Source organism: Balaenoptera musculus, chromosome 8 (assembly GCF_009873245.2).
Source record: "Balaenoptera musculus isolate JJ_BM4_2016_0621 chromosome 8, mBalMus1.pri.v3, whole genome shotgun sequence".
NCBI lineage: Eukaryota > Metazoa > Chordata > Mammalia > Artiodactyla > Balaenopteridae > Balaenoptera > Balaenoptera musculus.
Genome location: NC_045792.1, coordinates 1,382,375 through 1,397,327, shown reverse-complemented (window position 1 = coordinate 1,397,327; position 14,953 = coordinate 1,382,375). Strand labels below are relative to the sequence as shown.

The following is a 14,953-nucleotide window of genomic DNA, read 5'->3' as shown; positions in this document are numbered from 1 at the left end:
GCAGCACCTCCCCCCGCATGTTTCTCCTCGGCAGGAGCAGGATGGACGGAGCATACTTAACTAAACGTCTCCACGGCAGCCCCATCTAATACTGAAAGAGCAGACTCAGTCAGCAACAGGGCACGGGACCCAATCCCTGAGTGTCAGGACTCCCGGCCTCTCCCCTACACGCACTTCGAACAGCTTGTCCGAGGGATGCTTTTGTTTCTGAGGTTGTAACCCTTTGCCTGACTTGCTGTGCCATTTTCCATAAGCAGGCTCCGGCTTCAGCACCTCGGACAGAGCACAGAGGGCAAAGCGAGTCTGCGGACCCTTCAGAAGGGAGAGGGGCCGATGGCCAAGACCAGGGTGGCAGCAGGTCACGGGGGCTTTGAGGAGCTATGAGATTTTGATAGGCTGGAGGACAAGGCTGAGATGGGCTAAATCTAGGCTGACCAGCCACTGGCGGGGGCAGCACCTGGGAGAAGGGAAGTACCATCTGAGCAGACAGGTAGATGAGAAACGCCCGCCTGCTTCACAATATAGAGAACCCATCACCCGAGCAGAATGAAGGCCAATTCTGATTATAAACAGCATTTACTTGGACAGTAGCAAGTGAGTGTGGTTTGTAAAACAGCATGACAAAGCTTACCTGGGATGGGTTTGTGGGAATTAAATGAAGGAATATACATACATACAAGTGATCAGGTGGTTTGCCTGACACTTCCTGAAGGCTCAACAAATGCCAATGCGGTGCACCAGATGCCAGCTCTCCAAGTCTTGCTTCTGCCGTTTATTTACTTTTAAACCAGTGCTACCGAGCACCAGGCACCAGAGCAGGCAGGCCCTGGCTGTACGAAACCGTGGAGGAAAAACCCCTGTCCTTGAGGAATTCACCGTCTGATCCCCGTATGTATCAGCTGTGCAGACTCAGCTAGTTTATAACCTCCATTCCTTCATCTGCAAAAATGGGATGATGGTCACATTTAACTCACATCCCCCAGCTCACTGCCCGTCCCCAAGTGGCCACTCAACAAGTGCTTTCTCCTTTCTGCTCACCTGCTCGCTCCCTAGTTACCCATCTGATGGGAGCAGGAGGGACACCAAAGGCGAGGATTTCATCCTATGGGACCAGGGCTCTGCCACAGTCCTTCCCCAGAGTAACTGCCTTTTAGAGGCAGACACTTAGTCACCCTTTAGAACCAGGGGTCTCATTTCCCTCCTCCCTTGGGGAGATGCACAGGAAGCTTCGATTCGCTCTCCTTCTCTGCCAGCTGAAGGCCCCCCTGTGGTCCAGGTGCTGTGAAGTGAGGTTTGCCCCCTGCCTCACTCCATCTTTGACGGGCCTTGTGGCCCGATGATGTCGATCAGGTAAGTTGTACAGGGAGAGTCCCGAGGAGGCGGGGGGGCTGGGAGTGAAGCCTGTGGACGCCCCCTCACCTCTGGACCCTGCTCCTTGCTGCAATCAGGAAATGGAAATGGCTGTTTCACTCCAACCTCCCCCAGATGAGGAGGGGAATCACCACGGGGCATTGGTTTTCATAGCCCAGGGGCACTGGTTTGGAAGCTCTGCCCACGTCTCCTGAGACTGGCCTCCAGGCCTGCAGGACAGAGGGCTGGTGTGGCCAAGGAGACCACAGCAGTCCTCATTCTGTCCCCACCACCCCCAGAGGTGGAAATCGGGGACGGTCCTGGTGCCCCAACCCTACAAATGGCAGAGACGAGGCCCGGAGTTTAAGTGATCTGTTCGAGGTCAGACAGGCAGGAAGCATCGGCTTGGACAAGGACACAGCTCAGATCCTGACTCCAAGTGTGGAAAACACCTGGCACCCGGTCGGGGCGCGGCTGCCCAGGGTGACAGCTGACCCAGGAAAGGAGGGAAGTTCTTAGAGGATGACACGGCAGAGTAACCACCGAGATTCAGGATCAGGGTTCTGACTCCCAAGGGGCCTGCTGCCTCCGTCCCGGGGCAGGGAGAGAGGGTGAGGCCAAGAGGGGTGGGGAGAAAAGTCCCTCCCCACTGCCAGCCTGTTCTCCTCTGTCGGAACACCACAATCCACCTGCTCTCTGAACTGGGAAAAGCAAAGCACCCAGACGTCTACCTCAATTCTACTGAGCAGCTGAAATATCTAAATTGATGGCCCTCCTCTTCCCCCGCGAAGGCCTGTTATTTAGGTTTTTTGTTCATCCTAAGTCTGCCACGCACCATGATACTTGCAAATGGGGTCACAGAAATTAAGAATTGGCAACGACAACATCTGCAGCAGGTCCTACAAGAGACTAACCCTGATGTGTGGATATGAGAAAATCTTCCACTTCGACAGTGCAGAATAAAACCCGTGTATTTTCCCACCACAACTCCCATTTCTTACTCTTCCCAGCCTACCTGTCAGGGAAGGCAATGGGAGCCCCAGGCATCTCCTGTCCTCCCCGCTCCACGTACAGCAATGCCAATTTCATTGCAAAACAAGACCCAAAATTTAAGTTTCCTCTTTTCTATCCCCTCTACTGTTCCATATTTTACTGATAAACCAGTTGCCCCCTCCAGATTCCCTCAGTCCCCACGGCCACACCTGTCGCTGTCACTGAGAGAATAAACGCCGGTTTTCGGTTTAACAGTCAGCTGCGGACGCCTTGTCCCTTTCGTTGTCAGAGCGTCCTGCAGGCTCACAGAGCCCCTGTCTGCTTCCTGGGGCTGCACAGGTGACCCCTGAGGCTGCGCTCGGTGAGCCTGCGGTCTGAACGGCAGACCCCCGGGTCAGAGGAGGCTCCATGGCCAGATCAAAGCAGAGTCCCCGCGGGGCAGTGAGGATGGCGACGCTGGGGAAGGTGGGGGCGCGGACGTGAGTAACTAACAGCGGTGCCTAACGGGACCGAGGCGCTTCCACGCAGCACGGGAAGGGCACCGTCCAGGGCCTGTCCAATAAGAGAACCTGTCCCTGCCCACAGACGGACACCAACCCGTGGCCCCGCAGCCCGCGCCTCCAGGAAGGACTGAGGCTGCCCACCCGCTCACCCTGCTCTCGCCTCAGTCCGGGCCCTGCGGGAGCAGCCCCCTTGGTCATCTCACTACACCTTCGAGGCGGCCTCGGGAAACGCGTCTTGGACATCTTCACCCTCCTCACCCGCCCCCGCCTCACAAATGAGAAAATAGCTTCACAGATCTATCAACTGCACGCTGGAGGCACAAGGGCAGTAATGACACCCGCTAACGTGGACTGGACCCTCGCCGTCTGCCCGGCGCTGTGCTAACCCTCCGTGTGGTTGTCGCCTGACCCTCCAACAACCCCGAGATGTTCTGTCATCAGCTTCAGTTTACAGGGGAGGAAGCTCAGGCTCACGGAGGTTGTGAAACCTGCCCACGTTGACACAGATACTAAACGGCGGGGCTTAAGCCCAGGACTGCACAGCCTGTGCCGTTAGCTGCCGCATCAGCACACGTCAGGGCTTCCGTTATTTGAACCCATAGCTGTGCGTGGCGATGGTTTAAAGCGCCCTCTTTAAAACGTGAAACCTTGTGATGTTTGGGCACCTGGCTCTCTCCCTCCCCCCCTCCCCAGTTCTTGCAGGGCCACAGGAGCCTCCAGTGGACCCCAGGGTCCTAGTCATGCAAGTGAAATGGGTGCTTCCATTGGAAGCATTTGTGCCCAATAGGGGCAGAGCTGGGCGAGCGGCCACGGAGAAGAACGGGGCGCGCCATCAGGAAGCCACACGGTCCCCTGCCAGGGAAATGTCTCCCCGGACAGTGGCTTCTGAAACTATTTCAAAGACATCAATAATTCATCAACCCCAGAGGGGAGAGAAAACAATTTTTTAAAGAGGAAAACAAAGATCTAATGGGCCTCAGAGACTCCCCCATGATCGGCAAAGTTGTTTTGCATTCGGCTGCTGGAGTGCAGGAAGATGGGAGACGGGGGGAGGGAGGAAGGATGTACTGGCTTGGAAAAAAGCACCCCTTTTAAAGGGAGAGCGGCCTGCAGCGGTGCATCTGTACTCCGTGAATGTAGTACAGCTCTTTAGAGCTCACCAAGAGCTTTCATACGTACATTGTGATCTTTAAAAGAAGAATGGGGTGAGAACACTGCAGTTTTAACTAACCTAATTTTTCAGATGAGGAAACTGAGTCTTCAAATGCTCAAGGGTTTGCCAACCACCCAAACCCGGTCTTCGGCCCCTCACCCAGCAGGCGGTGCAGACGCCCCTCGTGCCCCTGTGTCTGCTCCATCACAGGAGGTGTCAGGACGTCCAGAGAGAAGAGCTGGGACACCCAGCAGGGAGCTCTGCTCTGGAGTTCTCTGGATCTCAGCACACATCTCAGCTGAGCTTCCCAGGGGTGAAAAAGACCACAGAGCCATCGAAACCTCTCCTTTCCCACCAGGACTAGGAGCAGGTGTGAGGTCCCCGGGGAACAGACTGCACCTACCCTTGACCTTCCAGAGGGCCTCAGGAATTCTTGCATGAAGCAAAACGGCATCCTTGTTCGCAGTTAAGAGAAACAGAGACAAAGATTTAAAGTATAAGCTGCTAAGTAACTGACTTTTTTCCCACGCGTTGTTCCTACCTCGGTGTTCAGGAGTCCTATGCTACGTGACTTTCCCGAACTTTCTTCAGAATCCGATGCCATTCTGCACACTTGAGGAGCTACTTAAAAGGGGGCTCAGACTCCCCTTCCTATCCCTTCCTCACCTCCTCTGCTGTGATCCTTTCCTATCAGTGCCCCACAGGAAGAGGAAACGTGCATTTGCCTTTTGTTCTGTGATATTTGTTGACAGCGAGAGGCTCTATCCTTATTTGCAGGTTTGCCGTATTATTGCACGTGAATGCCCACTTCATTACTGCAGAGCATGGAGGTCCTTTCAGAAGCTGCTTCATCAAAATATGTCATCATTAGAGGCTTCTGCATCAACATACAGGACATCTATTTGCCACCATCCTTTACATCGCCAGCAGTACCCCCCTTCCCCCCTCGCTGTGAACCCAGGGTACCTTTCCCTCTCCATCCCCCACCAAGTGGTCTGTTTTGACTCCCTTCCTGTTACAGAGACATCCCTTCAGTAATCTGAGGGTATGAATGCGCTAACGCAGGTAAATTGTAATTAATTTCCCTCTAATTGATGTGTAGGACTACCTAGGCCCCTCATTTTCTTCCCTTCATTCCTTTATAAATATATGATTTGACAGGTTAATTTGAAAGCAAAAGTGAGATTCTTTACAGCCATCTAAGCAGAAGCCCCAGAACGCAATTTGCTGTCTAGTTGGGAAGCATAATAAAAGGGTTGAAGTCAGGTTATCCTTTTCTTATCATCATTTTACTAATTTAATCTTTTTCCCCTTCCTAAGGTAATGAAATATTCATTTCACAGCCTGAAACCCTTAGCAGCCATTGGCGGGGGAGCCGGATGCCGAGAGCTGTGGCATCACGGGGTGACCTTTCCCGGCGGGGCCCTGCAGCCGGACCCTGAAAGGGCAGCGAGAGGGTGATGGCGGGCGGCGCGGGGGCAGGTTCTGTGTTGGCAGCTGAATCGGGATGGCATCAAGCCTCCCACGTCCTGCTGCAGCTTCGAGAAAAGCACGGAGAACTCCTGCAGCTTCTGGGCCATGGGAGAGCCAGCCAGCCCGCAGCCAGGAGCCACTTTCTGAAGAGGGGCAGGGAAAGGCCATGGCTCTGAGCTCCAGTGTGAGCTGCAGGGAGGGCTTATGGCAGAAGAAGACTTCTCTGCAGGGGAGCCAATCCCTCAGGGAGAGAGAGGACCCCAGCTGCCCAAATGGCAGGCTCAGCTGTTACCTGGCTTTTTGCAATTACACTGAAGCGAGGGCTCAGGGCTCCCAGGGTGTAGAGCCTTTCCGCAGTCAGCCAATGTCCCTCGGTGCTTAGATCACATTCCAAACCACCCGTGGCATCGCTTCCTGGTGGTTTGCTAAAAAGCTCTCAACACCCAGGCCTGCCCACGTGAGGGTCTCTTCCTCCCTGGGAAGCTGGCCTTCTGCTAGAGAGCTAGCCCATCCATTGAAGGATCCAAAACCACCTGACTCAGTTCTTCTCCCCACAGCGTTGGTCTAACAGCAGGAGGCAGATGCCTGATGGAAGCATCTCTAGGCTGTACCCCGGGTACCCTTCTTCTTAAGCCTTCATCTTCTCCTCTACTTATCGCCCAGGTTAAAAGCAGGAAGCCAAAGGGGAGAACGCTGGTTTCTCCCTGCAGGTATAGTGAGGTGACTGCCCCAGGAATGTCCAATATCACACACCTGGTTCCATCTAGATTCTGAAGTTAGAATCCCTTTAAGAAGAAGCACATACATACACGTAAGCCCAGGAGACACGTTCGCACCAGCTGACACTCTCCTTCATTCACAGAGAAGATGAAGTGCCTACTCTTTGGTTGGAGGACCCTGGGGGAGAAGGAGTGGCTCTTAAGAGGCAGGGGGTTGATTAGGGCCCAGGAGTCACCATGGTTGCCCTGCCGAGAGGATGGCTAGAAGCATCTCATCCAGAGAGCTCGGATCCAAGGTCCGCGCTCCACCCTAGCAACATTTCAGGTCCCCATCCGACAGGTTCCTTCTCCACAGGAGAAGAGGCTGAGTAGACTGAGACCAGAAAGGAGACGGGTGTCATTGTCACCATCTTCACAAGTGTGTTCATGCCCCATGCAGTTCATTTTTATTTGTCTAAAGATGTTGCCATGAGCAGGTTGATCTGCCAAAAACTGTGACAAAGTAAGTGGTCTGATAAATGTCTCCTAATCATGAATTTTTTCTCTAAATTTTATAAAATTGTGTGTTTTAGTGGTTTTAGCCCTTCTCTGCTTCCTCATGTCACTGGGAACTTTTACTTTTTTTTTTTTTTATTTGCCTCACAAGAGCAAGGCCTCAAAAAATTGGGTAAAGACTCAGAATTGTTCCTCTCCACGGAAGTCTTTAGTAAATAGTGAAAGATTTATACGATCTGAAGAGAAACCAGAGTATCCTTTTATTTTTATAACAGATTATGCAATTATGACTATTCTCCCACATAGAATTTAGATTTAATTTTTCATGTCCAACTATTTAGGAAATTTCATCCATTGGGGAACAGGTGTCTTTCACCTACTGTTGTTTTTAATTATCAGCATTAAAAGATCTTAAAAGGCTGCCTGAAAATTAAAGAGAAAAACCACTTGTCAGGGAAGCTACTCCAACACATCAGAGAAAAAAAGTACTACTGAAAATGTACGGAGCAGAATGAAGAATTCACAATGGAGAACTGAGGATGAATCCAGTTTGAGAGATGGGCGATGACAGAAAAGAAGGAAGAGAAGGTAAATGTGAAGTCTGAGGAAGGAATAATAGCCAGAAGGATAGTAAAATGCTGAATTTTGCAAAAGAAAGAACCTAGGTTTCTGAGAGTAGATGACACAGGCATTGCATTGCCTTGAATCGTGATTTTTCTTATCTCAGAGAACTTTGCACCAGCACCGTTTCTTGTTTCTTTCCAGAAAATTGATACAAGATGAGATCAGATCTTACTCTGTTTATCCCACTATTTGCTTAGCATAGGTTGCTAAGGGTTTCTATAAAAAAAAGGCCTATAGTGAATGTGCCCTTGAGGGGAAATTTGCCTCTTTTACTACTGAGAAGGCCTCTTAAAGACAGAGTAGAGGATTGGATAAGAATGAGGAAATTTTTACTTTGAGTAAAGACCAAGAGGCTGAGAGGCAGGACTCTGTCTCCTTCTGTGTTTTCCTTTGTTTTATCGTCTCAAATGCATCACCCTTCCTCCTTCCCTGGACAGACACATTTCGCAGTTTCTACATTCAGTGCTATCTCTCCTTCCCTCCCTCACCCTTCACTCCATCCCACTGCCATCCAGATTCCATTCCTACACAACACTAACCTTCAAGGAGCTCTGGTTTGTAAAGTTTAAAAGATAAATTTTTACGACCTATCTTCTTCTTAGTGATCATTTTGACCCCTCTGTCCTTGAAACCCTTTCCTACTTTGGTTTCCATGAAACCATCTCCTAAAATGTCTCCCAGTTCTTTGGCCACATCCTTCCTTTCGTCTCCCTGGACTTGTATGGTTTCTTGCGTGTGTGTGTGGTCCCCAACACGCCCTGCCCTACCCTCAGCTCTGCTCACGTCACACATCACTGTTCATCATCTGCTCCACACCCTTGTCACCAACTGCACTGACCAGTCTACTATGTATAATCTATACATCTATATCTGGGCCGGAATTCTTGTCTGAACTCAGATCTATTCAGCTGCCTACTAGACATCACCACAGATCCAAATTTAAACCTATATCTTCCCCCAGAGTCTGCTCTCAGCTTGTTCCTCTCACCCCAGTCCCCATTTTGAACATGGCTCTTCATCCACCCAGCTTCTAGAACCAGAATCCTGGGGACCACCTCTGCCTACATCTCCCTCCCTCCCTCCCATCTCCCAAGTCTCAGGTATTAACAGATCCTGACCTTTCTACTTGTTGAGATTCTCTCAAACCTCCCTTTTCTATGATCCCATGGTCTTAAGGTCAGGCCCTCATCATTTCTTTTTTTTTTTTCTTTTCTATTTTTTCCTTAAATTCAGCTGCACCATGCGGCATGTGGGATCTTAGCTCCCTGACCAGGGATCCAACCTGCACCCCCTGCAGTGGTAGCACAGAGTCTTAACCACTGGACTGCCAGGGAAGTCCCCCCTCATCACTTCTTATTTAATTTATCAGAATGGCTACTAACACACTGTGCCACCAGTATTCATTTCTTGCCAGTCCATTTTCTTGGCTATCAAAGCATCTTTACAAAATGCATATCTGATCATTTCACTCTGCTGCTTAAATATTTTTCTGTCTCCCTTTGTTTTTGAGGATAAAATCCTAATTCCTTAGCATGGTAGACAGGACTCCACATTTATAATATCCCAGCTAATGTCCATCCTCATCTCTTTGCTCCCCCTCTTACCTGGACCCTTCGCTCTAGCCGTCTCAAGATCCTAGCAGCAACCTGAAGGCATATATTCCTCCAGGAACCCCCTTTCCAGCCTGCACAGATCAGCTCTCCCATCACCGTCTGCGGGAAGGGATAGCTCCTTTGGAGCTCCTTCTCCACGTCTCTATAATTCCCAGAAACTATCTCTAGAAGAGCACTTGCCATGTGCATTCAGACACCCCTGTCTGCTCATCTGACTGTCCCACTAGGCTGAGAGGTCCTTGGGAGCAAGAGCCCTGTTTCTGTATCCCTTAGTAGCATGTCTGCCACATCACAGGAGCTAATAAAAAGTTTGTTGAATTGTTTACAAAATGAAAACAATATGTAATAGTGTACCACAAAACTACCTATAAAGAATTATGGAGAAATCCAATGTTTATTTTAAAAGATGTCTTCCAAATAATATTCCTTGGGTAAATGGCTATTTTAATTCCCAAAGCAAAAAAAAAAAAAATCGAATATCTAATTTAAAAGACACACACACACAAAACCAAAACTAGAATGAGTTTTGTTTTTTTTGTTATGAATATTTTGCCCAAAAGATCTGACCCAGACATCAAGCAATTTATATCACCCTGGAGCCCAGACCAAGAAATCGGGAAACTCCATGTCTCTCCATCCCCCTCAGCAGCTCTCACCTCTAGCCTGTTCCCTCTTCACCCCTGCATCTCTGTCTGTGAAACCACTTAGAAAATGCACTCCCACAGCCGTGTGGAGGTTTCAGATGCCGGTCTCCAGCTACACGTGCACATTTGCATTCTGCTTATCAGGTCACCCAATGGCAAGATCTTCACAGGAGCCGGCAATTCTTCCCTCGTACTGAAGCTGATGAGCAAAATAGCTCTTGCTGAAGGACAAGAAAGCTGGGGCGTGCGCGGCATGCCGCAGACACCACCGGCAGCCTGTCATCACTGTGGAAAACTGGCACACAACCTTATGGATTAGAAGCTGCAGAAGAAACTTTTGCCTTGCCGGGTGTGTAGGAAGCATCTCACAGGCCATGGGGACCAGGGGACTGTGGCCGGCCCAGCCCTTCCGCAGGCTCCTGGAGAAACATCATCAGCTGTCCGTTTCTAAGCAAAGGGAGAATGCTTTATATGCACTTTGGGCTCCCTTTTCATCTCCAGGCCTGCCTCACGGAGCTGACGTTCATCACCTGGTAAATCAGCAGCGGGCCTGGCAGGGCAGTCCTTAGCAACTCCCGACCTTCCCACTTCTTCTCGAGGCCCCTCTTCCCGCCTCCCCCATCTCTCCTCCCTCCCTGGTTGGCAGGCCTCTCCTGGCCTGCTGCTAGACGCAGCGTCTCAACCAGCTCACGCAGGGGACGAAGGAAGCTCACTTCAGAGCTAGTAATCAACTCCCCCTTTGGATCAAACTGCAAACTCAGATTGCACCAATCTGTCTAAACAACCCAAGGAAAATGGGACCCAAATTGTGCAATTTTGGTGTGTCCACCTAGCTCGCTAATTTAATTTTATTTTCCAAAAACCTGAGACCCGGTGTGCCTCCTCTGCACTGATCCAAGAAACTGAGAAAAGAGCAAAGCACATGTCCAAAGCCACATCGTTCTGCCAGCCCCACGGGCATGGTCCTGCAGGAGGACCTGCAGGAGGTCCATCCAACTAACATTGGATTTCTTCATAAAACACATCCAGGATCCGTATTCAGGTCTCCAGTGAGGGCCAGCAGGGAGTGCAGAGCCCCAGGAAACTGAAAGATAATAGAGGAGAGGAGAAACAAACACTTCCGCTTTGTCTTAAATGTGCATTTGGAACTCAGGAGAAACATAAAGGTGGAGACCAGCCTTTCCAAGCAGGGGCAGGATGCTGGGTCCGGTTTGGGATTTGCCAACGGGGCCTGGAGTATCAGAGTCTTGTGTCCTGCACGCTTAGTTTGAAAAGGTGGGACAAGTCTTCTCACGTTTCAATTTCTCTTGAAATGAAGGCCCTCCCTGGTACCCAAAGCTGTTTGTGTTTCAGAACAAAATATAAATGAGAGGCTTAGATGAGAAAACCGAAACCAAAACCAACCTCATCAGCAAACGACAATTATAAGGAAGGTGTCAAGAATACAAATACCATATTCCTAAGTGTCTCAGATTCATTTCTGAAAAGCAAGCTCCAAGAGGTGTGAAAGTCCCTGATCAGAAAGGGAGGAAAGTCCCCAAGAACCCAGCACAGGCAGGTGTGCTGCTCACTCCATCTGGAGAGCAGGTCTCTCCCAGGGCCCATGAGAGCCAGGAAGGCTGCCCACCTGATTTGCACCAGGAACGATGCCACCCATGATCGACACCGACTGCCCCGTGCCATTCACCACAGACTTGTTAAAAATAGTGGTCTTACTGCCTAGGTTCTGAAGTGACCCAGCAAGCCCTGCTTGCCTTTGCCTCCTGTCTTCTGAAAACACTCCCAAGCTGACCGAAGGCGAATTACGGTATCTGCCTGATCGTGGGTGAGACCGAGGCCACGGGGGATATTTCTAAAAGTCTTCACCCATCTAGTCACTTGAAAACACAACTGGCCCATTCTCTATGTTTTGGCAAGCGCTCTGCACGTTGCTGGCTCCTGTGGTCAGAGATCTCTGGGGTTCAAGGCAGTCAGGATGGGAGAAGTGTAGCTGCGGTAACAGATGACCCCAACTCTTGAGCACACTTGGCCCTCAGTCTGCACCAAGACTGGTAAGGCAGCCCCTCGCTGGTCTAGTGCCTGTCTCCCATTCCAGGGAGAGGAGAGGCCTGGTGAATTAAAATTTCTCCTTGGAATTGACACCATTGTTTCTGCCCATATGACCTTGGCTAAAGCAAGTTCTACAGAGAAGCAACAATCCATCCTCCCACAGAGAAGGCAGGCAAATGTCTGCAAACACTGCTGCAATCTCCTCCAATACTAGTCAGTGCTTTGTCACTTTTGGGATAAGAAACGTCCCCACTGTTGTGGGATCTCTCACAAAAGCACTGTCCTCCAGCCCAGTCACAAAACAAGCTCAAGACCGTGTCCCCACCATGACCACTCCAGCCACAGTGCCCACGCCAGCCGGATTATCATCAGAGGGTTTTTGTTTCTGTGAAACACTGGCGACCTGGCCTTCTTCTCGGTGCCCTGTGGTTTCAGCCTGGTCTTGGGAATAGAGAATCAAAGGCAGGGGCCACAAACTATGGAGAAAGGACCGCTATCATAAGCCCATCTTGGCCGAGTGAAGGCTGGAGGACATGGGTTTGCTGACATTTTATCTTTATCAAACGAACCCAGCAGGAGGGAGGATGTGTTCTGTTTTATTTTCTTCGGGAATTCACAAGTACCCTCACCAGAGAACTTCTAGGAAACTCTACAATGAAACGTGCAGCCACACCTCACGTCTTGTCCCCAGATCTCCGGATTTATGATAAACGGAACTGATCCTGCCCAGCCGATCTGGGAAAAGGAGCAGAGGGGGTCGGCCCACAGCGAGCAGACACTCCCCAGCCTTGGTGCCCTTGGGAGGAGGAGAAGAAACAATACACAATAACCAAGCACCTACTGTAAACCAGGCACTCACATCCGGCCCCAATTCCTGCCCCAAGCACGGACGGATCGCCGCCCATCAGCACAAGGCTGCTGAGAATGGGCGCCTCCTCTCACGGCGTCTGTCCCCCGCCGGTCCCCGAGGCCCACCTGCTGACGGGCGGTCCACCTTATGCATTTCCTCCTGACCTGCTCCCCCGATTCCCAGCCCTTCGTTTTCCTGACCTGGTGCTGTGTCTCCATGGACCCTCCCAGACTTGGTCTAGGACCCTTCAAGCCTAGCCAGGACCTAGCCCCATCTTGGCAGGATGTGCTGAGGCCACGAGAAGCAGAGACCGCATTCGTTCCTGGAAGAGGTCTGGAGAAGTCGGATGAAGCACAGGAGGAGAGCGCAGGGGGCGTGTGGAGCTCTGGGTGACACAGGCTGACTGGCTGTGCAGACCTGGGGCCTGCCCGGCTGTGCAGACCTGGGGCCTGCCCTGGACACCGCCTGGCCCCTGGGTGACACAGGCTGACCGGCTGTGCACATCTGGGGCCTGCCCTGGACACCGCCTGGCCCCTGGGTGACACAGGCTGACCGGCTGTGCACATCTGGGGCCTGCCCTGGACACCGCCTGGCCCCTGGGTGACACAGGCTGCCCGGCTGTGCACACCTGGGGCCTGCCCTGGACACCGCCTGGCCCCTGGGTGACACAGGCTGACCGGCTGTGCACATCTGGGGCCTGCCCTGGACACCGCCTGGCCAGGTACATGAGCCTAACGGAAATTCAGCAGCCAGAGAGGCCATGGGTCTGGGGATTGTGCCACTGCTGGCTTATGTAGGAACCCTCACACCAGCTATACCAAGCCCGATCTGATGGTAAATGATAGCTGCGACTCTCATCCTGACAGTATCCACATGCGGAACCTTTACAGCTACAGCCAAAAGGGTATAAGGAAAGGGTCAGTGGTCAGGTCAGCTGGAAAGATATCCCAGAGGCTGGCTACCTTCTCTGTTCTGCCAGGGACTTAATTCGCTTAATGCACATGCCCTTGTTTCTTTGTGGAAAATCAGGAATTAATCTGTTTCACTGATATGTATACTAAAAACCAAGAAGCATCTCCCAGTCGTGAAAGCGTTTTCGACTGAAAAAAAAAAGAAAGCCAAGTTTGAGTCCCGACCCTGTTAATAACTAGCCTTGTGATCTCGGCTGTACCACCTTGAGCCTCTGTTTACAGTTTTAGAAAATAGGTATGTTGATAAAGGCCCTCCCAAATCACGAAGTTGTGAGGAAGATAAACTGATAACATGAGATACGTCTGTGAAAACTCTTTGAAAACTGCTCTCCAAGGGTGAGATGATACCCACGGAGTAATACTCATTGTATTTATTTCTACGCTACTTCTTCGCGTGTTTCTTTTATGTGTCTTGCTATTCTTGTTACTTTAGAGCAAGCTGGCCAAAAGCCAGGCTATCTTTAATTTGGGGTCTCCTTTGACAACACAGTACAAATGTCAGAAGGTACTCAGCACATGTTCCTGGAAGACCGGTTTATAGGACATTCTGGAACCACTGTTAAGGCCAAGGTTAAGCCCGTAATGTGACCACTATAAGGTAAAATTTGGGTAGACAGAAAATGCAATAAGCCTGAAAGCTACTGATCCCAGGGCACCTGCTGACGGAATGTGACACAGTGTTCAGGAATGAAAATCCTCTCCCTACAGTCCCACTAAGGAAGCAAAAGGTCCATCCTACCAGCGCTAAGGGCACGTCACTGAAAGTTAACAAGGCCGGCATGATTAAGGAGTAATGGTTTGTTTGCAGGTTACAGACCGACCATCGCATCGTATCTGGTGGATGAGCTTCTTCCTGCGGATCTCAGCGCAGGGTCCCTTCCCTCCATCTCTCCGGCTGCCCGGACGGCGCCCTCTAGTGGCTCCTCCTCCAAACATTTCCGCACAGGTGTGGAAGGAAAGCCTGGATTTCATTTCCCACCCGATTTTCATCCTCAGTGGTCCAGGGAAGTGCCCCTGAATCCTTTAACTCTGTTATACTTATATTAGCAGAAAAGTAACAGCTCCAGTTCAAATGAGTAGGCACCATGCCCGATCCCAAATTTCATTCTGCTTTTGCTACCACAGCCATTCCAGCCAGACTTGCATTAAAAACCTATCGTGTGGCTTTCAACTTAATGTCTGTGGAATATGGATAAATTCTCTTCTGTTAGTGAACCGAATAAGGTTTCCCCTCTTCTATGATTGCATGTTTTATACCAACATCTCTACTCAACACAGCAGCCATTGTGCCGGTTCCGTAAAGGGCAGGGCTTCAAGCCGCTAACCCATGAGCCAACATGCCCTGCGTTAGCCAAGTTGCTACTAAAAAGAAGTCATCCAAATCAGCGGCTGCAGTGCGGTAATACAGGCAGCCCCTTGCCTGGGAGGCACTGGCACAGTGACAGAGGGTTTCCAGGTTAGACAAGTAACTAAACCTTCTGCCTGTCTTCCCGAGCCCCATGCCCCTTCCCCATTT

At 50.8% G+C, this 14,953-nt stretch overlaps 1 protein-coding gene and 1 non-coding gene across 4 annotated transcripts in view; both read right to left on the bottom strand.

Annotated features, from left to right (window-relative positions):
• OPCML (opioid binding protein/cell adhesion molecule like) overlaps window positions 1–14,953 on the bottom strand; it is a 1,081,423-nt gene that overhangs the window by 692,609 nt on the left and 373,861 nt on the right. The gene's annotated exons all lie outside the window — the stretch shown is intronic.
• On the bottom strand, window positions 6,827–6,942 carry LOC118900316. Its single transcript, XR_005021096.1, has one exon. It is a non-coding gene; the product is annotated as a U5 spliceosomal RNA (small nuclear RNA).